The sequence below is a fragment of the Linepithema humile genome, chromosome 1, assembly GCF_040581485.1.
Source record: "Linepithema humile isolate Giens D197 chromosome 1, Lhum_UNIL_v1.0, whole genome shotgun sequence".
Classification (NCBI taxonomy): Eukaryota; Metazoa; Arthropoda; class Insecta; order Hymenoptera; family Formicidae; genus Linepithema; species Linepithema humile.
Genome location: NC_090128.1, coordinates 36,974,902 through 36,996,704, shown reverse-complemented (window position 1 = coordinate 36,996,704; position 21,803 = coordinate 36,974,902). Strand labels below are relative to the sequence as shown.

The 21,803-nt window shown below is 32.7% G+C and overlaps 1 long non-coding RNA gene and 1 pseudogene across 1 annotated transcript; both read right to left on the bottom strand.

Annotated features, from left to right (window-relative positions):
• Positions 1–6,845: 6,845 nt before the first annotated feature.
• Positions 6,846–12,842, bottom strand: LOC136997211 (fatty acyl-CoA reductase wat-like; annotated as a pseudogene).
• A 2,651-nt stretch (positions 12,843–15,493) lies between these two features.
• On the bottom strand, positions 15,494–20,443 carry LOC136996994 (uncharacterized). The gene is made up of 2 exons (XR_010887821.1): positions 20,357–20,443; positions 15,494–17,635 (listed from the first exon to the last, which is right to left on the bottom strand). It is a non-coding gene; the product is annotated as an uncharacterized lncRNA (long non-coding RNA).
• Positions 20,444–21,803: the final 1,360 nt, after the last annotated feature.

The window sequence follows — 21,803 nt, the reverse complement described above, 5'->3', positions numbered from 1 at the left end:
TTCATAATTTCTAAAAAAGATACGCACATGACTAACTTCTAGATATTTATACGAGTCACGATCAGTCACACATTTCATACTTGCAAATAAACGTATGCAAATAAGCACTTCATACACACTATACATATAATATATACGCCTATTACTATTACAATTTCGATCATACATTTTTGTTACAAGATAAGTCAATTTATGTATGTGTACAATATAAATTCCTTTCTTGGAAATAATAGATATTAAAAAGAATAGTAATTTACTGATTTTAATTCATAATAATATAACTTTGCTTTGTATGAATAATATACCACTTCTATCGAAAATCTACTTAATAATAAACTATGAACAATTGAGACAATTCTAAAGCATAAAAAATAATTAATACATAAATTATTAAGAAAGTTAAGGAGAGATATATATGAAGTATTCATTTGAAATACATATATGAAGTACATTTTGAAAATTATCAAATAATTTTTATAATATAATTGCACAAACATCATGTTAATTATTGGTAAACAATGTATTAAAAAATCCTTATCCATATATCAAAATTTTCGTTATCGCAAATAATAAGTAGCACAATTATATGTGTACTGTTATCCTTCCATGCAACGTTTGTTTCTGATACTTACTCTGCTGGAAAAAAATTAATATAAACATATTGTTTACAATAACTTTATTCTAACTTTCTATGAATAAATACGGTATATAAATTAATTTTGTAATTTGCATTTGTAAATTATATTCGTCTATTGCATTTTGTCTAGTACAAAATTATTTTAAATCTTGGTCACTTTGTATATTGTCTTACAGAATTTCTTTCTTGCCAGAGTAATTGTAATATTAAAAATTATTTCATTAAAGATAAATCGCTTATTCATTACTCACAATTGAGACTCATTTTGCTCGCACGCATGGGGGTACATTTCACTCGCACGCGTGAGCCCGCACGCGTGCGAGACATATGATCCTCAAATGAGGACGCATCTGTCTAGTGATATGAAGTCACGCCGTGCGAAATAATCCGCATGGCGTGCACGCACCGTGAGATCATGGTGCAGGCATTTTGTTATCTGGGAAGAACGACAAAAGCGATAAGAGTGCTGTAGGTGAGAAAAGTGCGTTAGGCGATGGGAAGGACTCGAAAAAGAGAAAAGAACACGGAACGACGAAGCTTTAATTGCGGATCGAGAGATCATTTAAGTGCGTATTGTCCGACGAGAGAAAAAGGTGTCAAGTGTTTCGGCTGCAACGAGTACGGGCATATAGCGTCGAAATGTCCGAATAAAAACGCGACAAAGAACAGCTGCGCGATCACCCAGCCTTATCGACAAAAACGACTCAAGGATGTACTAGCTAATGACGTTGCGATGCAAGCAATTATAGATTCGGGTAGCGATATTACTATAATGCGCGAAGACGAATACGTTAAATTAGGATCTCCACGGTTTAAGCTAGAGGCAACGCCGTTCCGGGGAATAGGCACAGAGAAAAATGTTACGAACGGGGGATTTCACGCGAAACTGACAGTCGACGAAAATTGTTATGTAATTCCGATTTATGTGGTAGCTGATAATTTAACGAGATACAAATTACTGATCGGTAATGATTTTCTTGATACCGTTAATGTAAATTTAGAGTGCGGAAAGCAGACTATTGTAAAACCGGCAGGCTATGCCAACGACGAGCGTGATTTCGCAGAAATTTGTCAAATAAACGTAATCTCTGACCGAGAGGTGAATGTCGCAGACGTATCACACATACGTAGCGCCGAACACAAACAAATTATACAGTCTCTAGTAAACGATTATAAGCCGAATCCGACTCGTGAGATAGACGTCGAAATGAAACTTGTATTGAAAAACGACGAACCGATCTATCTTAGGCCAAGAAGATTAGGATCGGCCGAACGAGCTGAAGTAAACGCGCAGATAGATGAATGGATAAAAAATGGTATTGTACGACCGTCCGTATCTGATTATGCAAGTCCGGTAGTATTGGCAAAGAAGAAAGACGGCACGAGTAGACTATGCGTCGATTATCGATTACTTAATAAGAAAGTCGTTAAAGATCGATATCCCTTACTGCTGATCGAAGATCAACTCGATGCATTGCAGGACGCGAAGGTATTTAGTACGCTCGACTTAAAGAACGGGGTTTTTCACGTGAAAATGGATGAATCCAGCGTGAAGTATACCGCGTTTGTAGTCCCTGACGGGCATTACGAATTCCTCAGAGTACCATTCGGACTCTGCAATTCTCCCGCTGTTTTCGAGAAATTCGTGAATGTCGTGTTCAGGGATCTTATTCGCGATGGAGACGTGTTGGTTTATATGGACGATTTGATAGTACCCTCAACCAATTTCGCGACAACGTTAAAGAAATTAGAGCGCGTGTTAAACGTGGCTAGTCAATATGGCTTGATAATCAACTGGAAGAAGTGCGATCTCTTGCGGACGAAGGTCGAGTATTTAGGGTATATTGTCGAAAGCGGTAAAATTCGTCCGTCGAAACACAAAACCGAAACTGTAAGGAAATTCCCGATGCCTACATGCATACGGCAGGTTCTGTCGTTCTTAGGTTTGACAGGATATTTCCGGAAATTCGTACCGGGTTACTTTATGATTGCGCAGCCGTTGACAAATTTGCTGAAGGTTACGATATTTAAATTTGAGAAAGAAGAAAAAAACGCGTTCGAGCAATTAAAGTTGATATTGATAAACAAGCCTGTATTAAGTTTATATAAGATAAGTGCGGAAACCGAGCTGCATACCGATGCTTCGATGTACGGGTACGGTGCGACCGTAGTGCGGTATTTTGTTGCAACGTGATAGTGAGGATCATGCGATGCATCCGATATATTACGTGAGCGGAAAAACCACCCCGGCGGAGGAAAATCCGAGTTATGAGTTCGAGGTTCTTGCGATAATTAAGGCGTTGAAAAGGTTTCGAGTATATCTGCTTGGCATAAATTTTAAGATTGTCACCGATTGTCGCGCGTTCACTCAAACGATGTCGAAAAAAGATCTATGCATACGCGTATCTAGATGGGCGCTTTTGTTAGAAAAGTTTCATTACGAAATCGAACATCGCCCGGGCAGAAGTATGCTTTATGTTGACGCGTTAAGTAGGAATCCAATGCTTGTTTGTTTACTTTTAGAAAAAAGCGACAACGGACTTATAGCGAGATTGAAAAAAGCGCAACACGACGACGTTGATACGGAGAGAATAATACGATTAACGAAAGAAGGACAGACACACGGGTACGTTATTTGCGGAGGATTATTATTTAAAAAAGTGGATGACGATATTCGACTTGTAGTTCCGAGGGCGATGTGCTCGCAAATAATTAGAAGAGCTCACGACAAAGGGCATTTTTCAATCGTCAAAACGGAAACAATTGTCAGGCGAGATTATTATATTCAAAATCTAAAGCCGAGAGTCGAAAGGATTGTACACAATTGCATCAGTTGTATATTAGCTGAGAAAAAACAAGGGAAGCAGGAGGGCTTTCTTTTCCCGATTGACAAAGGTGAGGTCCCGCTCGACACCTTTCATATCGATCATTTAGGACCGCTTGCAACGACGAGAAAAAGTTACAAATATATATTCGTGGTGACAGATGGTTTCTGTAAATTCACATGGCTCTATGCGACTCTATCCTGCGACTCTATCCTGCAAATCCACAGCCACGGCAGAGATGCTTAACTCTCTTGGAAAACAAGCAACGATATTTAGAAATCCACGGCGAATCATTTCGGATAGAGACACGGCCTTTACGTCAGGGGCATTCGAGGAGTATTGTAAAAACGAAGGCATCCAGCATGTTTTCACGACGACGGGAGTTCCGAGAGCAAATGGACAGGTGGAGCGCATAAATCGAACGCTCATACCGCTGCTGACGAAACTAGCGGCACCGAAGCCAGAAGAATGGCACAAGTATTTGAGAGTTGCCCAGCAGTATTTAAACGCTACGATACACCGAAGTATAGCCACGACACCGTTCCGTCTGTTGTTTGGAACACACGCACGATTGCGCGAGGATGATAACGTACAAGAATTGCTCGAGAAAGAGTGGACGGCTTCATTTCAGGAAAGTCGCGACGAGTTGCGCGTGCAGGCAGCACAGAATATCGCAAAAGTCCAAGGAGAGAATAAGCGAGGATTCGATAAAAGACGAAAAGGAGCCCAACTCTACCAAAGTGAATTGGTAGCCGTGAAGCGAACGCAGCGGGTCCCTGGATCTAAGTTAGCATCGAAGTACTTTGGACCTTACAAGATAGCACGAGTCTTGCGTAACAATCGCTATCTCGTGCATAAGATTGGAGAGCAAGAAGGGCCTCGGCAGACGTCTACAGCAGTCGACTTCATGAAACCCTGGATAACCGAGGAAAGTGATTTTGAAGCTGAAAATGAGGACGATGTGTTGGAAAGCGGAGATGACAAAGACATTCGGGGGCGAATGTCAACGCCGAATGTAGGAAATTAACGCGTAACGCTCTCTACGAATGTAATACAATGCGAATGCGAAGATGTACATACTATCGAACGAACGGTCAGCTGTGCTCCGTGATGTTTTTCGTGTCGGAGCGAGCGTTGAATCGTTCTCTAACCGGTCGTTTTCGGCAACCGAAGAAATACATATATTCGAGAGACTATTATCACAAACGCTTTTATACTTTAATTGTGTCAGTTGTTCTGAAGTAAATCTTTTTTACGTTTTCTCCAGTGTATAGCTTTGTAACCCGGTCTTTTCCCAATTTTACGGAAACACTTAAAACTATCCGTTTTAAAAAATAAAAGAAATAAAATAAATAGAGGCATTAGAGAGCTCTACAGTACTGGCAATGAATTTCGGAACGCAGCCCTTATAAAGCAATAAAAATGAATAATAATATAATAATTGGCATGATTAATTGACATCATGTAATAAATTGACATCATGTAAGTTAACATGTAGTTCAGTGTAGCAGCACCAAGTTTTTTTTGCATTTTTAAATAAATGTTTTTTTTATTATATATATAACAGCTTTTTTAGATATATATGACAGGTTTTTTTGAAAGGTTTCTTTTTAATATGTATATATCAAAATTTGTTACTTAAAATTCTGCTTTATACATATAATTATGACGATTATTTTCAATTCAATTCTCTACGAGAGAATGTAGTCGTGCTTTTTTCTTAAAAATAAAATATTAATTTCTACTGTTTATTCCCACATTTTCAAAACGCATATCTTGGATTTAAGATCTTATCTACTACTTGCACCGTCCCTGCGTCATTTGTTTTCGTTAAAACATTTAAAGACCATAAATATGATAAACGTCATGCCGATCAAAATCAACACGAGTTTTAACGCTTGATGGCACCAATACAATCTGTAACATGAATAATCAACAAGTTTAGATATATATTTTTTTAATTGGATAATAAAAGATTAAACATAGAGTACTATATTTAATATTATATTTATGAAGAACGCAGAAATGTAAAATAAAGTTTCAAAAATATGACTTAAATTCTGTTCAAATTGAACACAAAAAATTTTGCAATATTTTTATGGAACGAATTTTTGTCATAATTGGGATTCGGAAATAAATGTATATAAATTTTCATAAAAGCAAATAAAAATTAAACGATTATTTTTTAGTTTATTATCGAGTATATGAGTAAAGAAAAACTTTTGCATAATTTTTTGAAAAATTTTGAAAATGTCATACCTTTGCCATTTAACGCGTGCTTGCGGCAGAGTACCCAGGGGATCCTTAATGAGATGCACTCTCAATCCTCGTATATACATCTTGAAGTAAACTTTCCAATTGATATTCTTTATATCGCAATCAAAGTTTTTACGATCATTGGACGTGAACTTTGCAATCATCTCGCGTACTCGATCATTAGTAAATATCCATTCTTTTGTGGAGAAATATTTCAACACATCTATGGATGTGTGTATCCTTTTGTAAAGCTTAAGCAGTCTTTAATAAACAATCCATGATAAAGAAATGTTAAATAAACAATTATTAATACATAAGTTAAAAATAATTTACTTTTCTATGTAATTATTCTAAGTTGCTCAAAATTATTCTAAATGATTCAATATTGTTGATTGATTTTAAAAATTTAAACAAATTCTAATGTATGAAAAACACTCATTTTATTTCACTTGCTATAAATATTAGCATTAATGGAATTTATTTTCTCTTATAGTGTAAAACATTTGCATTTTCAAGCATTGAGATTAATTTATATTTGATAATATTCAATTACATCGATCGAAAAAGACAATGATGATGATAAATGTCCCAGGGAGAAACGTAAAGTCGAATAGATGTCTAGTTGACGTCTATTCGATAGATCTAAAATAAGTTGATTTTTGCATCTCGGTAGACGTCGAAATGGTTTCTATTAGACACATCTATTAGACGTCTTGTAGATGTCTTATAAATGTTGATTAGACGCCTTATATAAAGCTTATATAAAGCTCGTATCAAACCATGCATTAACAATTAAAATTGAAATTTGACTAAACAGAACAAAGAAATTTTAGTCTTCTGTCCTGATTAATTAAATTCCAATCTTCAATCTTTAATACGTAGTCTGATATGGGCTTAACCCAACGGATTGTTAATATATATTAATGAACTGTCAAAATTATAGCCTCGTGTAATGTAATGTCAGATTTATTTATATGTAGTACATAAGTACATTGTTTTATTATAATATGCAATATTGTTTTAAGGATCACTGAAACATATACTGAGAAAAAATACAGCATTGTAGGATGCTTGCGCATTTATATCTTTAATATCATTTGACGCATACACTACAATGCTGTATTTTTTCTTAGTATATGTTTCACTTGTGAGCCTTAAAACAATACTGCATAATATACATTTAACACAGTACATAATTGTAATATATATAATATAATAATGTTTATAAGATTTCTAAAGTAGGTACTTATATTACTACAGTAGAATATATTATACGATACATTTCTACATTATTCAAATTTCTTTGCGAATACATACACAATATTTAATTATATTTATTATAAAATTTGTTAAGTTCAATTTTACTAATACTCTAAGATAAAAAATAATCTAATATTTTCTAGATCTAAAATTTTAATAAGACAAAGTTGACAAAATCTTTAAAGAAGTATAATCTAAAAATTGAGTTTATACATTATTAGAAGTAAAACAAACAAAAGGTTTGTTATTGTTGCGTTGCTATTTTGTACATTTGTATACAATTCGCACTTAAAATGAGAAGAACGTTATATTCAAGCGTTGGAGAGAAAAAAGAACTAAAGAGTGTACAATGCGATGCAACGCGAACTTTTGCAAATGCGAACTAACCTAAAAGCGTAATATTTTACTTTAAAGTACACAAAGATATTAAATCACAAGATAAAGCACAATCAATTTTTCCTTGGGAAAAAAATCGTGCACTTACCGGTTTCTTTTCATTATCCATTTTTCACTGTTTTATAGCAGCACACACGAGACACAAGACAGCACAGCACGTGAACACGTGAATAGGTTACGGCATTCGCGCGGCAATACTTGTTGAGCCTGAGCGGTATGAAAGGCAACGTAACCAATCATATAAATGATCGATATTGATTGGTCAATATAGCACCCGCAAAAATCAAAATTACTAAAACAATTTTTCCGTAAAAATATTATATATATATATAATATTAATATAATATAATATTAAAGAACAATTTATAATCGATTATAATTATACAGGGTGAGTCATTTTAATCTATGGATCCGAATATCTTCTAAATTACGGTATCTACAAAAAAATGGTTTAGATAAAAGTTGACCAGGACAGAGGGGGTTATTTAATTGTATATGCTGCTGACAGCCTCGGGTAAAAGAGGACAGACATAATGCTATCTCTTTCTTTTTGCAGGTATAGCTATCGACCATATATGTAGACATCATTATTAATTTTATAATCTCCAAAATCATGACAGACAGAAATTGATTCGCGCAAATACAAAGTAAATATTAATATTAGAAAATACATTTTATGAGATTATTTTTTTAACCACAAAATTTTTGTGTTTTTATCCTGATGAGGCTATATTGCATTAATATATTTACTTATTGTTAGAAGTCTATTAGACATCTATTAGATGCCGAAAGATAATTTGTAATCTAAACAGTGTTTGATAAACAATACATCGCTATTGTGTAAATATTAAGTTTTAATTTTGTATAAGGAAACAAATGACACAAAATTACATGGCATCTAATTTAGATATTTCTAGACATTATTTTAGACTAGATGGCTCCGACATCTAATAGACGTATATCCGATCTTGTGTTTCTCCCTGGGGTACCTTATATTAGCTGTATCCCATGCGCTCGCGATAAGAGCATTGATTACTAAATCAGCAGGTACCACATTTGTGGCTAATGAACCATCGCAATAAATCGATCGCAGCAATCCAATACTAACACCAACAGCAATTCCTGTTGGACCGTATAAATTGTCGATCCAACCTCGTATAGGTTCTCGATACGTTGAAATTACTAAAAGTAACAAGATAATAATCCATAATTTTCAACGTAAGATTTATCAAATCTCTATACGTATTATTATTATAATTAATTACTATTTCGTGATGATAATTACTATATTTACAATCATTTATTATTAATAACGTAATTAATTATTTTTATTCAAATAATAATTTAATATTTTTTAAACTGTGTATCGTATTTGCTGACACTTTAAAAAAAAATTATTATTAACTTTAACTTATGTTATAATAAAAATGTTAAACTTATGCTAACTAATAGAAGGACGAAAAATACCGATTGGCAAATCACCAGCCTGCTTCCTAATCACATCCTCCGCCATCGCTTTTGTAAAAGTATAGGTATTTGGCCATTTTCCTAATAATCTGTAAAAGATTAAAAAATAAGATTTTCTTTTCGCTTTTTTCTTTTTAAGAATTTAAACAAAGAAAAATTCACGTACTGTGATGTTATATCGGCCAATTTATCATCCGTGCATTCCATCAAAGCGAGTAGTTTGTCGGAATCCATTGGCGCGTCGTAAAATTTTTCTTCTATCACGTTTTGCAGACAGTTTGCATATGCGGTTGATACATACACAAATGACTGAAGAAATTGAACAAGTAAAACATCAATCAATCGCGTTGTTTTACTATAAAATTTTAACTTTTAAATTTCCGAGAAAAGTCATTCGATTGAATAAATAATAAATAAATAATAAATCGTAAATAATAAATAATATAATAATAAATAAATAAATAGATAATAGATCATGAAATAATTGTAAGATGCTTCTTAGGTAATTCTTATCGTTTTTTGTTTCTTAAATATATTTAAATACCTTCAGATTAAGGATTTCCTTACAAAGATTTAGAACGTCTTTCGTACCTCCGACATTATTGTTAGTGCTAATTTCAACTTCTCATTGAATTTCACTGTTGCCGCGATATGGAAGACAATCGAAACTTCTCGAATGAGAGTAGCCCGATCTTTCGAAGATATTCCGAGATTCGGGTGGTTACAATCTCCCGTTATAGCAATTAATTGATCCCGGAAGTTCGGTTGCTTGTCTTTAAGTCTTTCAAATACCTGCATAAAGTGAATAATGGTAAATCCATAAAAATTACACATTAACTAAATTAAAAGAAATTCGTTATAAAAAATTAATAAAAATCGATAACTTTTATCATTTATAATAAATCTTCGACTTTAATCTTTTTCTTTAACAAATGGTAGGAGTTCTGCTCTGCAGTTCTGGTCTGCCTCTTCAAAAACTGTAAGTGAATGGTCCCTTTAAGTGTAAAACCATCAGACATAACATTTATATAAGTTCTTAAACAATTCCAAGAAATATGAAAATATGAAACTATCGAAAAACGGTAAGAATTTTTTTTGGTTATCTAACAGTTACTAGATTAGCTTTACATGAGTTTTTTTTAATTCAATTTTCCTACGTTTGATTTAAAAGAAACCCCGAGCTCTTAGAATACAAATTAATGACACAACAATAAAAAAAGAACTTGAAGACTAATTAGCAAGGTGTGGTCACTGAGTAGCAATTACATTTTTACATTTTTTTTTGTTTATCAATCGAGCGAATCGCTCGCTAATGATAATAGCAGCATTTACAGAAATAACTTAGATCATGAAATATTGAACAAAGTAATTTGATTACGTAGTTTCTTTGCAAATTTTACAGCACATTGATTTAATTTTTTATTTAATGACACAACACAATTAAGCTGAATTTGAAATTGTAAAATGATCGAATTCCATGAATTTGTTATTTGTCCAATGGCTAGTTCGTCAACATTTATAAAACATTGGAGATGGTTATAAAAATGGAGCAAAACCTTTGAAGAATAAAAAGAAGTAAAATTTAACGATTGCTACTTTTTACATCTAGCTAGGGTCTTTAAGCTCTTGTCTTTATTATTGTAATATTGAATATTTCTGTAGGTCTATAACATAACATTTTATTTTAGAAATTATTAAATTCAAAATAAATTTTCACGGAAAAGCGATAAATCTTTTGGATTAATCAAAGATAAAAACGTTAAGACATATATTAAATTATTAATTAATGTCTATCAAGATAATGTTTAATATATAATGTTTAGTGTCTATTTGATTTAATATTCCATTTTTTATATTTTTTATGTTTGTATTAAATTAATTTTCTTTATAGTGTTACTATCTATAAATAATATGTAACTGATAAAATATAAGCATTTTACATAATTTATATTTTATGAAATTTTAGATAATAAAAAATTAAAATGAGACTTAATTATGCATTGTACATTGTTAATTGGTATCTCAGTACAATAACCATTAACATTTTGTATTTAACACTTTTTTAATATCTTTTATAAAGAATGAATTTTTTAAATATTTTTTTCACGAAGATATTAAAATTTTTTTAATGGGTGCTTCTATCTTTATAACAGTTTTCTAGCCAAAACGAAAAATAGCTTTTTGATTAGGTTTATATGTATTATTATATTTTTGGAAAGTTTCAGATTTTTTAGAGAATTCGAATTGCCAAACCTTTCTTGTATAGTTCCTGAGCGCTCTGCACTCAAAGGATTAAAGACTCATCACATTATCAAAAATTTCTTTGATGCGTTGTTGTACATTTTTGTCCTTCTTTGGACGCACTAGTAAGTAAATAGTTTCCAATCCAAGACACGATCTGAGAAGTTTCTCGATTAACAGCTTGCCTAGAAAACCGGTACTGCCGGTGATAAAGATGTTTTGGCCATGATAGAACTTCTCAATCGGCGATAGTTTTTCATTGACCGCCGACAAATCCTCTTTCGATGAGGATTCCATCGAGAGTTCCATGCGTGATTTCGATTTGCATTCCCATTCGATAACAGCCATTTCGTGGTCGTCGATTCGATGTATGAACACTTTTATTATCTCTTCTCCAAGCTTCCACCTTAACAAATGAGCTTAGTAGTGCAATCAATTCACCTTATATTCAATTTGCAATGTCTTAGGACCTTCTCTAATTTGATCCAATTGGTGGTTATCAGTCTAAGATGCCGTGATTCGTCGATGTCGCATATGAAAAGAGGTGGCCACCACAAAAACAAACGCGGCGGCTCAAGGCAATGACGGATAACGTCGCGGCGGTCCTAACGCGGTAAACAAAAAACGCGGCATATCAAAGACGCCGCTATGAAAACATCATATTTATATTAAGAGGTTTACAAGCCGGTATCGGAAACGAATTTATGAGAATATATATTATTCGTTTGTTGGTCGAACCATCTGTCATGCATGACATTTTATAGCGCTTACATAACACAATGTGTTACGCGACGGCCTCCATTATGTAATGTACGTATCCATATTTATCGACTTTTTTATAATACATCTTTGAATTATCATACTATATTCTAAATGTTATTTTTTTTTTTTTATAATACAAAAACTATTAAAATTATATATAAATACATTGTATATAATACATATAAGCGGAACTAACAAAAATGTAACGAAAAAAGGAACAAACAAACCTTGTAATTAGAGTAAGTACGTGGTCATAAAATTATAATGAATAAATTGAAGAACAATTAAACTGTAATAATAATAAATTAAAATTACACAATAACGTAACTCATGTGAGAATAGTGTATCTGAACAACCGATGCCTCTCAAGATTCATACTCAACTGACTCAGAAAATTGGAAGTTCCAAAGCTGATGCACAATGGCCAGTCTTTAAATTTAAAAATAAATAGGTGTGGAGAAAAAAGGATCGAAGGCCAAAGCAGGATCTCAATTGCCCAATTTCTTCTTTAAAAATATTATATATACGTGACATTTAATTTTGAAAGTAGAATATGTTAAACCGTGTGCAAAGAAGCGAGATTTTGCTATAAACTGCACGCTATTTACATAAACACTATTTATGATGATATACAGGATGTCCCATTTTAACTTAGACAACGTAATATCTCAAAAACAATGCGTTATCAAAAAAAATGTTTCATATAAAAATTGTAAGGTCCTCGCAAATTCTCTATCCGCCCCTGGCAGACAGAGGAGTAGAAGGGGACGACGTTTCTTATTATAATATAAAAAACATCACTTTTTGACCGCTTGTATCTCCGGAACGGCTGGACCAATTTTAATTTTCTTCGGCTCAAATTACTCGTGGCGATACCACCTTTTAGGATATGCTATGTGTTTTTCAATATTTCTTATATTTTAGTTGCTACAAACCTCCGAAAAGTCGACTTCGTGCGCGCAGGATAAGAAACTTATGCCCGATTCCACCAACGAAGATTAACTTTAATCTCGGTTCAACTTACTCTTCACCTTTTTCTAATTCTTAGAACTAGAAAAAAATGAAGAGTAAGTTGAACCGAGATTAAAGTTAATCTACATTGGTGGAAATGGGCATTAGTAGTGTCATTTTTTTAACTTGGCCGGAGACACTACCGCGTGATAAGAATAAAGCTTAATTAATTGTTATTACTCACTCTAAATAATATAAAATTTAGTTCAAATAATAAAGTAGTCACAACCACTTTCTCATATACTATTTATTAGCATTATGTTTAAACGCAATAGTTACACAATAAACGAATATTATTTATGCATAAATTATATTCGCTTATACAGGGTGTCTGGCAATAATCGCCCCACCGGTCATATACAGGTAGAGGAGGTCAAATCGAGTAGAAAAGTCTTTTACCATTTTTTAATTTTCATAATAAGTACTGAGTAATTAACGAAAAAAGATCGGCGAATCCGCGCGAGTAAAGCGCGCGCGGTGAGAAGGACGTCCCACTGCTACGCGATCACTAGGACACAAGGCTCTAGCGTTACGCGCCGCTCGTATGTTGCCATTGTCATTTGTAGAGCGCTCCTCCCAACGCTTCATCGCGCGCCTAGTGATCGCATAGCAGTGGGATGTCCTTCTCGCTGCGCGCGCTTTACTTGCACGGATTCACCAATCTTTTTTCGTTAATTACTTAGTACTTATTACAAAAATCAAAAAATGGTAAAGGACTTTTCTACTCGATTTGACCTCCTCTACCTGTATATGACCGGTGGGGCGATTATTGCCAGACACCCTGTATATACATGGGGCATTCTTTCTCAACTTTACACCCATGCTGCCCATTCTCTATTTGATCTAAAAAATTTTGAGAAAATCTTAAAATTTACAGAAAAATGTAAGCTTTCCAATGGCGCGTGGCAAAATTATCAAATTCAATTGGATCATACTTAAAATTTCAGAAAACCGAAAAAAAATAATAAAAACGGTAATTATTCAAGTGTAGCGATTATTCATTCGACGTTTTTCTCTTCCAATTAACACTTTCAAGTACTCTGTTTATCTGTGCACTGTCACATAAATCTAAACTAAAATGGCGGATCTAATATGGCCGCCAAAAATTTAAAAATTTTAAGAAATTAACTGATTTTTATAAAACTTGGTATCAAGGGGTTTTTCGGGTTACTGTATACAAGTCTAAAGTTATCTTTCAAAAATACAAAATGACGGATTCAATATGGCCATTAAAACATTTTGAAAATTTTTAGAAATTAACGAATTTTTATAATACTTGGTATCAGGTATCACTTTTTCGGGTTGCTAATAACGAATCTGAAGTCGCATTTCGAAAATTCAAAATGGCGGATCTAATATGGCAACTAAAAATTTGAAAAATTTGTATAAAGTGAATAATGGTAAATCTATAATTAACTGAATTAAAAGAAATTCATTATAAAAAATTAATAAAAGTCGATAACTTTTATTATTTATAATAAATCTTCGACTTTAATCTTTTTCTTTAACAAATGGTAGAAGTTTTGCTCTGCAGTTCCGGTCTGCCTCTTCAAAAACTGTAAGTGAGTGGTCCCTTTAAGTGTAAAACCATCAGACATAACATTTACATAAGTTCTTAAACAATTCCAAGAAATATGAAAATATGAAACTATCGAAGGACGGTAAAAATTTTTTTTTGGTTATCTAACAGTTACTAGATTAGCTTTACATGAGTTTTTTTTAATTCAATTTTTCTACGTTTGATTTAAAAGAAATCCCGAGCTCTTAGAATACAAATTAATAACGCAACAATAAAAAAAAACTTGAAGACTGATTAGCAAGGTGTGGTCACTGAGTAGCAATTATTTATTTTTTTCTGTTTATCAATCGAGCGAGTCACTCGCTAATGATAATGGCAGCATCTACAGAAATAACTTAGATCATAAAATATTGAACAAAGTACAATTTGATTACGTAATTTCTTTGCAAATTTTACAGCACATTGCTTTAATTTTTTATTTAATGACACAACACAATTAAGCTGAATTTGAAATTATAAAATAATCGAATTCCATAAATTTGTTATTTGTCTAATGGCTAGTTCATCAATATTTATAAAACATTGGAGATGGTTATAAAGATGGAGCAAAACGTTTGAAGAAGAAAAAGAAGCAAAATTTAACATCTAGCTAGAGTCTTTCAGCTATTGTTTTTATTATTGTAATACTGAATATTTCTGTAGGTCTATAACATAACATTTTGTTTTAGAAATTAATAAATTCAAAATAAATTTTCACGGAAAAACGATAAATCTTTTCGATTAATCAAAGCTAAAAACGTTAACACATATATTGAATTATTAATTAATGTCTATCAAGATAATGTTTAATATACGAGGGCAGTCTGAAAAGTTCGCGGAGCGACATTTGTAAGTCAATAGTAGAGTTTTAAATTTTAATTGGTTGTACAACTTCACTCTTTATATGAACCCATGTGAAGTGCGAAATCTATCTGTCAATTGATTCTTTACTTACAAGCCATTTAAAGTTGATGTGTCAGTGTATTTTTTAACATGGAAAATTTGTAACATCGTACTGTAATAGAATTTTTTGTTAAGAAATGTTTAAAGGCAGGTTTTTCTTTATAGTCCCGGCTTAGCCATTCGCGCCCTGATATTTTTTCTCTCTTCCTTTCTTTCTAATAATTCCTATCAGTACATACTGATCCTCCATATGTGAGAACTATGTACTAAAATTTTCATACACTTTAAGTATCTCGAACCAGAGATCGGTGTACAAAGTTAACTGTCTCACGTAGACTAATAAATTAATTTCTTTAAGAAAAATTAAAATTTCACACTAACATCCCGCGACGGCTCTCAATGCCTTTCTAATATATTATTTCTTTATAGTGTTACCATATATAAACAATATGTAACTGATGAAATATAAGCGTTTTACATAATTTATATTTTAGGAAATTTTACATAATAAAAAATAAAAATAAGACTTAATTATGCATTGTATATTGTTAATTGATATCTCAGTACAATAAGCATTAACATTTTGCATTTAACATTTTTTAAATATTTTTCATGAAGAATGAATTTTTTAAATATCTTTTTCACGAAGATATTAAAACTTTTTTGAAGGGTGCTTCTATCCTTATAACAGTTTTCTAGCCAAAACAAAAAATAGCTTTTTGATTAGGTTTATATGTATTATATTTCTGGAAAGTTTCAGATTTTTTAGAAAATTTGGATCGCCAAATTTTTCTTGTATAGTTCTAAAGCGCTCTGCACTCAAACAGCTTTTCTAAAAAACCGGTACTGCCAGTGATAAAGATGCTTTGGCCATGATAGAACTTCTCAATCGGCGATAGTTTTTTATTGACCGCCGACAAATTCTCTATCAATAAGGATTCCATCAGCGAGAGTTCCATGCGTGATTTTGATTTGCTTTCCGATTTGATAACAGCCATTTCGTGGTTGTCGATTCGATGTATGAACACTTTTATTATCTCTTCTCCAAGCTTCCATCTTAACAAATGAGCTTTGTTATTAAATCGATTCACCTTAGATTTAATTTGCAATGTGTTACGCGACGGCCTCCATTATGTATCGTAATTTACGTATCCATATTTATCGACTTTTTTTACAATATTTTTCCATTGTCGATTAACTTTGTTATATATTACTTTTTGTACTATAGCCAGAGGTTCTTGAAACACAATATCAATTCTCTGTAGTTAATATAAAGTTTATTGTGAAAAGACAATACGGAAGGATTCTTTTCGATTACAGTCTTAACTGAACAGAAGAAGCGCATTTTCATTAGTCACGCAACAGTAGCGCACGCACTCTACAGACACTGGCGCCAAACATAAAACAATTATTCTCTACATCTTCCCTTAATTGTTAAATTATTGTATATGAATCTTACAACTAATTTGTAACATATATAAATCTTACATCTAAATCTAACTTAGTTTACTAATTTACTTTTGTGAGTCTCAAACTTAATTTGTCCTAGCGCTTTAGTAAATATATCTGGAAGCTGCGTATTAGTGGAACAATATTTTATCTCTATTAGTCCATCAGCGACTTTTTCGTTTATAAATCTATATCTGACATCAATATGTTTACTTCTTTTGTTTCCTATACTATTTTTAATTAAACAAATGGTACTTTGATTGTCAATATTCAAAGTTGCTTTAATTGGTTTACCTGTCAATTCCTCAATTAGAAATTTAAGATACAAAATTTCCTTGCAACATTCTGTTGCCGCAATGTACTCCGCTTCGGTACTTGATAACGCTATTATAGACTGCTTCTTAGAGCACCAACTTATAGGACCGCCTGAGTACATAATTACAAAACCGGTCGTACTTTTCCGAGTCTCTTTGTCTCCTGCATAATCAGAGTCTGAATAACCTATTAATTCTTCCTCATCTTTATTGTTATTTACATTGTATCTAATACCTAAATTCTTAGTTGCATTTATATATCTGAATATTCTCTTTACATTTGCTACATCTTGTGTGGATGGTTTTTCTAAGTGTCTGCTCGCATATCCTACAGCGTAAGCTAAGTCGGGTCTTGTTTTACTGGCTAAATATAAGATGCTTCCAACGCTTTCTCGATATGGAAAAACCTTGTTCATTTCCTTTTCTCCGTCATCATTTGTTAATATAGAAGTATTTACGGGTTTTGAATTTTCCATATTAAACGTCTTTATCATGTGTTCTGCATAACTTGATTGTTCTAACTTGAGATATCCTTTACCTTGTTGTATTTCTATACCTAAAAAGGATTTTATATTTTTAAATATAGTTATTTGAAATTTCTTACCTAAATTACTTAGAAGTCTGTTAATGACTAATTTGTTTTGTCCTATGATAAGTCCGTCATCCACATAGATAGCCAATATTAAGGAGTTATCATCAGTCTTGTATATACATGGTTCTGTTCTTGTTGGTTTTAGTCCTTTAGTTTTAAGAAAAGTAGTAAAACGCTGGTTCCATTTTAAAAGAGCTTGTTTGAGCCCGTATAAAGCCTTGTTGAGTTTACATATCTTATTCACTTATCACTTTCTTATCACTTATCACTTTTATATCCGTTCGGAAGTTCCATGAAGATTTCCTCATCTAGATTTCCATATAAGAATGCGGTTTTTATATCAAACTTTATAATATAGTCTTCTCTTTTTGTAGCAATTGCAAGTAGTGTTCTCATAGAGTTGCTATTTACTACCGGACTAAAAGTTTCTTCAAAATCTATACCATAGCGTTGTTCGCATCCCCGCACCACCAACCGCGCCTTATATCTTCCGTCGTCCTTTATCTTAAAAACCCATTTATTACTTAAGATCTTTTTGTTCTTTGCTTCAGTTCTGTCTACAGTCTTCCATGTGTTGTTTTCTTCCAATAACTTTCTCTCTTCTTCTATAGCCTTTTTCCATTTTTCCTTGTCTGATCCTGTTATTGCTTCTTCGTATGTTAAAAATACATAATCTTTAAATTTGCTTGGAGTTTTCTTTATCCGTTTTCTACGACCAAATTCTTCTTCAATTTCGTGTTCTTGTTCTTCTTCTTCTTCATTTTGTGATTCTTCATTTGCATCTTGATACTGACCAGAAAAATCTTCTTCACTTTCATATTTGTTTTCTAGATCATCTCTAATTTCTTCTTGTTCTTCATTCCGATCTTCTTCTATATTTGTATTTATTCTTACTGATTTGTTTTGTGTTATATTTTCTAATTTATTTTCTTTAGCAAATGTTACATCTCTTGAAATTATTATTTTTCTTTGTTCTTGATCATACAGTCTATACCCGTTTGGGGCATAGCCAACAAAGATATATTTTCTGCATCTATCATCCAGTTTCTTCAGTGGTGTTAATGTTCTTGTGTAAGCGTTACAACCAAAAATATGCAATTTTGATAAATCTGGTTTTTGCAACATCCAGTTTTCAAACGGTGTTCCTTGAACTGCGTCGGTGGGACTTCTGTTTGTTAAATATGCAGCTGTGCGAATTGCTTCTCCCCAGAAACTTTTATCTATTCCTGCATCTATGAGTAAGGCTCTAGTTTTTTCAATTAATGTTCTGTTCATACGTTCCGCCTTTCTGTTAAGCTGTGGTGTATAGGGTGTTGTGACGTCCATGATTGTTCCTCTTTGTTTACACCAGGTTTTAAGGTCTTTGTTGACATACTCGCGTCCATTGTCACATCTTAATTTTGAAATGTTCAGGTTCCATTTTGTTTCTACTTTATTTGCGTATTCCTTTACTAGGTCACATACTTCAAATTTTCCTTCAATAAGATAGACCATAACAAAGTTTGTAAAATCGTCTATAAAAGTTAACATATATTTCTTTTTATCTCAAGTGGAAGGGTCTATTGGTCCACATACATCTGTATGAATAATTTCTAGAGGTCTCTTTGCTCTTGTTCTTTTCTCACCGAAAGGTATTCTGGTCTGTTTAGCTTTAACGCAAGTTTCACATACGTTATTTAAAATATCTAAGCTTTTATTTGTTATTTCCATACCTTTTGATATAGTTACTAATTTTTTCATATTTTCTTTTCCAAGATGTCCTAGTTTTTGATGCCATTCAAAAGCCTTTTTATTTTCTTGTGTTAGAAGAGCGCTGCCCTCAGAATCTTGACTTAAGTTTATAGTCCACAAACCATTTTTACTTCGATAGCCAACTAGTTTTACGTTATCTTTCCATATTTCGGCTTTTTCTTTAGTGAAAGTTACCTTTCCTCCATTTTCCGTAATTGCATTGACTGATAATAAGTTTTTGCTTAGATCTGTGACATAGAGAACCTTGTTAAGTACGCATTTGTCTGTTTCAACAATGCCGATTCCTTCAGCTTTCAGAACTTGTGACTTTTTTGCTGTTTTAATTTCTGACTTTACTTTTTGTATATTTTTAAACAAGTTCTTGTCATTTGTCATATGTGATGACGAGCCTGAGTCCAAAATCCATTCATCTGTTTTACAACCAGTGGCTAGAAATGATACTTTATCCTTTGTAGACACTCGATCATCTATTTTATTTTTACGAAAATAGCAATCTTTTTCAGAGTGATTATTTTTCTTGCATATATTGCACCTAATTGTACTTCTTAAACTATCTTCCTTTTTACAGAATTTTGCTATATGTCCTCGACCATTGCACTTGAAACAGCGTGTTTCTTGATTATTTTCTTTATTTGCCTTGCATGCTTTTGCTAGGTGTCCTGAGTTATTGCACTTATAACATTTTTTTTCAGTCGATTTGAACGCTACTCCATCCTGTTTTTTATCAGTTACAGACAGCCTATTTTCTTCAGAAAGTAGTCTTGATGTGAGGTTTGTAAGTGTTTTCTGATCTTGAACGGTGGAGTCCCAAGCACATGCAAAATATTTATAATTATCTGGCAGAGTTGCAAGTATTTTTGACATCAACATAGAATTGTCAATGTCTGCGTTTAGAATTTTTAACCTATATGCTAAATTTTCAAGTTTACTCACATGTGTAGCGATATCAGTTCCTTTCTAATATGTAAAATTGAAAAATTCCTGAAGTAGAATACATTTTTGCTGTTGTGTATCCCTTTCGTACATGGCACAGATTCTTTGAAACATTTCGTGAGACGTTTTGCATACGAGTATGTGAGTCAATGATTGTCTTTCTATCGTTGTGATTATTATTTTCTGGGCACGTGCATCTTTCCGGATCCATTCTATTTTTGCTTGTTCTGTAATATCTTCCGTTAGTGCCGATATTCCTGTTACAATCTCATATAATCCGAGAGACTTGAACAAAATTATAACTTGAAATTTCCAAATCATGTAATTTTCACTGTCCTTCAACTTCTCTATATGTGTTACTTCGTCTTGACTATTCGACGTCATTTTTTTTTTTTTTTACTTTTTACTTTTTACCTTTTTTACTGATTTTACACCTCTGACATTCCTGGGCCCATAACCTGTTATATATTACTTTTTGTACTATAGCCAGAGGTTCTTGAAACACAATATCAATTCTCTGTAGTTAATATAAAGTTTATTGTGAAAAGACAATACGGAAGGATTCTTTTCGATTACAGTCTTAACTGAACAGAAGAAGCGCATTTTCATTAGTCACGCAACAGTAGCGCACGCACTCTACAGACACTGGCGCCAAACATAAAACAATTATTCTCTACAAACTTTAACCAATGGTTCCAATTTATCGACAAAATTATCAAGATGAATGAAGGTTAAGCCCACACGTATTCTATAAATATTTAATTCATGCAGTCGCACGTTGAACGCTGTTAACGAACTGCGAAAAATAGGTAGCAGACTGTTGACATAAGGTCTGTTTTTTATAGCTGTACTGGCTGTACTAGTTCAGAGTTTATCTTTTTCCCTCCACATTGGAAGGAGAAAGATAAACTCTGAACTAGTGCAGCCAGTTCAGCTATAAAAAACAGACCTATAATATCTATGATCATATAACTTTGTTTACATTCTTCAACAGATTAGTACGACATACACAAATTTCACTGTTCGTAATATCAGCTTATAACACTTAAAGTAGAGTATTAAATTTGTGAAACTTTAATTTGTTATATCTCCTAAACCAAAGCCGTTCCCCATTTATTTTTTGCAAGGAATTACTCAGAATACCCCCCCCCTCCCCCGCTACAACATATCAAAAGGGCAACAAAATTGGTGAGGTGTGACCTAAAATGTATATTTACCCGAATTTTTACTATGGCATATTATAAAACATGTTAGGTAGTTAAGTGTTAGATTCAAATTTTATTGTATTATAATTTATTCTACATATAAAGCCCATGATGGTCCACCGAGATAATACAAAAATAGTATAATGTAATTAAAAATTGTATTACAAATTAATATAAAATTTTCTCCGTGTAGAAGCGAGATAGCTATATCGAATACCTAATGCGATAAGTATCTAATGCGC